The sequence below is a fragment of the Petaurus breviceps genome, unplaced genomic scaffold (assembly GCF_028583685.1).
Source record: "Petaurus breviceps papuanus isolate PSGF00001 unplaced genomic scaffold, PetGlider_PUasm1.0 90451, whole genome shotgun sequence".
NCBI classification, from domain to species: domain Eukaryota; kingdom Metazoa; phylum Chordata; class Mammalia; order Diprotodontia; family Petauridae; genus Petaurus; species Petaurus breviceps.
The window spans coordinates 2,635,655-2,639,472 of NW_027187258.1; the positions used below are offsets into that span (position 1 = coordinate 2,635,655).

Sequence of the window (3,818 nt, forward strand, 5' to 3'; positions counted from 1 at the left end):
GAGTAGAATATCCCAGGGAGATGAGGCAATGTTGTGGTGGGGGTCAGTGTTCAGGTAGGACCTGGAGTGACCCCTGAGGCTCCTGCCCACAGACTTGAGTCTGAAATATTTGGAAGGAATTGGATTTGCTGTGCTTGGCCCTTGGAAAACTGCACATCTGGCAACTAAGAACTGAGGTGTTCTGAGGACTAGAGGAGAATGCCTGACTGAGTTGGGCCACCATGCTTGGTAGGGGCCTTCCTGGAGCTGGGACTTGTGGGCAGAGCAATGAGAAGACTGGTCTGACTGGGGCTTTGTCCCAGGGTGCTGGAATCCACAGAAACACTTCCTCCCTGCTGTGCTGGGCCTGGAACCTGCTAGCTCCATTCCCAAAGGTCTTACCTAACCCTTCTCCCAAGGCCTACCTTCCCCAAAGCCATACCTGCTGCCTGCATGCCTTGGGATTTCAGGCTTGAATCTCTGGGGGGCCAGGCTGATCCCAATCCTGGTACAGCTACACATGATCAGGGCAGATGCTGTGTCCTACTCTCCTTCAGGGCACCAAGATTCCTAGTTACTGTCTTGCTTCTGGGAGCATTGGACTGGAATTGGACTCTGGGGAGACATAATCTCATTCCTCTCTGGAGCATTTTAGGGGTGGGAAGAGGGATGAGAAAGCAGGTGGGAAGAAAGAGCTAGAAGAGAAGGTAGGAAGCTGGCAGTGGAGGCGAACCTAGAAGAGCATGGTGGACTGGAGAGGGCCAGGCTTGGACTAGGGTCAAGACTTCCATGCCACTCCTCTTCCTTTCTGGGCTTCACTTTCCCCATTTGGAAAATGAGAGGGTTGGGCTGGAAGGTCTCTCCCATTTAATAAATGTGTCTGTATTATAAGGCATCTCTTAGTTCTAAATTTCTCAGGTCCCTTCCAGTTGCAAAGTTCTCTGTTCTCATATTCCCTCCAACTAGTGGTGTGCTAATAAATGTTTAACAACCAGACCCCTTCCCCATGTGCCCAAGAAGTTTCATCGGCGTCATTTACATTTTCTCCAACACAAAACAATTGAGTCAGTTGCCCATTTCTGAGGTACGGGTACTCATAATGAGCCCAGTAATATCCGCCTTCTGGATGCCGGGCTCCTTTCCAGCCTTGACATCAGATTTTCTGAGATCTTTTCTAGCCCCAAAGTTCTATGTTCTAAGCTCCCTTAAACCTCCAACAATCTTTGTTCTGTTACCCCCAGCCCTGATATTCTCTCTTTTGAGGTCCCTCTGACACTTTCTGTTCCAAGGGCTTTCCCAGCTAGTTCTGGGGTCCCTTTGGGCCCTGCCATTCCACAGACATGGACAAATAGGGAAGGGAGGGAAGGCAGTTCAGAGTCAGCCCCCACCCAGGAGCCTGACAGAGAGAGAGAGAAAGAGAGAGACAGAGAGAGAGACAGAGAGACAGAAAGAGGGATAGAGGGAAAGAGACAGAGAGACAGAGACAGACAGAGAGACAGAGACAGAGAGATAGAGACAGACAGAGAGACAGAAGAGAGAGACAAGAGACAGAGGCAAGAGACAAAGAGAGACAGAGAGAGAGAAAGAGGCATAGAGGGAAAGAGACAGAGACAGAGCATGAGCCTTCACCCCTTTGCAGGAGCTCCGCCCGGGGAGTTATTTATAAATGTCAGTTATTATTAGAAACATATCAATTGGATGGTTAATGGCTACTGCGTGTGTCGGCTCTGTATCTGGTCCTGAGCTGCCAAACCCCGATCAATATGTTTTTAATAACCATCTGGCATCTCATTAGCATACAGCCTGCTTGCTTGGTTGGTTGGGGGGCGCTGCCCTCCCAGCTCACCTCTCCGCAGCAGGCTAGAGCATAGCTCGTGCCTGAGCAGTGGGGCCCTGGTCAATGTGTTTCTAATCAGTAATTAGTCTTTAATTAACGGGGCAGAAAAATGATTGTTTTCCCGTCTGCATGGTGATGTGGGCGGGGGAGCCAGCAGGAACGGCCATCTGGGGAGTGTTATGGCTGAGTTTGGAGAGAAGAGATGAAGAAAGAAACAAGACACCCCAAGTCGGATCCCCCAGCAACCAACTTTGATCTCATCTTCCATGGCAAGCATTGGGCTCACCTGCCGTCCCAGGGTACTTGTCCCGCCTAGCCTAGCTTGTGGGGCTAGGGCTTCCCTCCTCTCTCCTCCCCTCCTCTCACTTCCCCTCCCTTCCCCTCCTCCCTCCTCTCCCCCTTTCCCCTCTCATTTACTCTCCTTCCTTCTCCCTTTTCCTTCCCCAGGAGCTGGCCTCTGGACACTCCTGTTTCTCAGCAAGCCAATCTAAGCCAACCCAACACAAGCACATATCTGCACAGCACTGTGCTGGGCATCAGGAGCCAGGGATCTTCAGGTCTAGTGGGGGATGCTGCCTAGACAGGGAGCCCCCATGTCTAGGTTCTGGGGGAGGCCCGCTAGCTGAGGCAGAAAGGGGCAGGGATCTGGGAAGGTGGCATGGACAGCCTAGTTGGTCTTGGGGCTGCTGAAGAACTACAAAGGATAAAGAATGAATTGAAAGTTAGCAAGGCAAGTATTTGAGGCATCAGGAGCCTGGGGTGAGAAAGCACAAGGCTTGAAGGGGAGAAAGGGAGTATCTGGTTGGAGAAGAGAGATGGGGAGGTAGAGAACAGGTGCTAAGGGAAAAGCAAAGAGAGCTTCCTTGCCTCCAAACTGGAGAGCACTTTGAATGCCAAGAATGCAAAGAAGTTGGAACGTGACTTGGTGTGTGATAGGGAGCCATGGAGGGTTTTGGAACATAAATGTGACCTGAGCATGTGTCTGTAAGGAGACTTAATGTGGCAGAAGTCTGAAGCATGGATTGGAGGGGAAGAGAGAGGAAGCTGGAATCGCTGTCAGGAGTCTGGGGGCATCAGTCAAAGCAGGGGGCACTGAGGGCTTACCCTGGTATGGCAGCAGCAGAGCAGGCACAGAAGTCTGAGATATTGCAGAGGTCGAATCCCCAGGATCTGGGTTTGAAGAATGGGATGGTGGCCAGAGTATGGGACGTCAGAGCAGGAGAGAGCATGGTGGCACATGGTAGGCAGGGCAGACTTCCAAACAGTGCCATTTGAGTGAGATCTTGGAGGATGAAGGACTTGCCTAGGCAGAGAAGACAAGAAAGAATCCCTGGGAGACAAGGAGAGAAACCTGCCTGTCTCCCCTAAGGCAAGGGCATTGCCACTGTGGAGGCATATTAAAAACCTCCTTTTGAGTAAAATGGAAAAGATTAAGGAATAATGTTTTCTCGAGCTTCAACCTCTAATTCTAGACTTATTTTTCCTTTAACAAAGTGGGAAGAACAAACGTTCAGGCCTTTCTTAGGGAGTTGGATTAAGGAGGCTAGCAAACCTCAACTATTAACTAGCTAAGATCTTTGCCCCGTGCAGTGAGTGCCCACTTGGTACTGTGACCTGCCTAAGCCCAGTGTCTTCCTTGGTATTCCAGGTTAAGCTATTGGCCACAGGAAGGAACGCTTCTCACTCCATCCTTGAGGGGAATGGTCCAGAAGGAGGAGAGGAGGGTGAGTATTACTCCATTGTTGCTCTAGGATTGTTACCCCCAAACTGGATTGTAACAGCTTTCACTCTCCTCATTTGAGGGTCCAACAAATGGTACCTCAAATGTTTTGAGGGTAGAGAGTCCTGTTGAAGGGCATAAGCCAGTTGGGATGTCTCCTCCCCCTCCCCACCCTCCTCACATACATTGCATGTCCATGCACGCACATATTCCCTCATGCACGTGCATGCCCACGCACACACACACACACACACACACACACACACACACACACACACACAC

The 3,818-nt window shown here is 50.8% G+C and overlaps 1 long non-coding RNA gene across 1 annotated transcript in view; it reads left to right on the forward strand.

Moving 5' to 3' along the window:
- Window positions 1–1,686: 1,686 nt before the first annotated feature.
- LOC138141647 (uncharacterized) overlaps window positions 1,687–3,818 on the forward strand; it is a 10,230-nt gene continuing 8,098 nt past the window's right edge. The window contains exons 1-2 of the long non-coding RNA XR_011163228.1: window positions 1,687–2,115; window positions 3,465–3,540. This is a non-coding gene — a long non-coding RNA (uncharacterized lncRNA). The remainder of the gene's footprint in view (window positions 2,116–3,464; window positions 3,541–3,818) is intronic.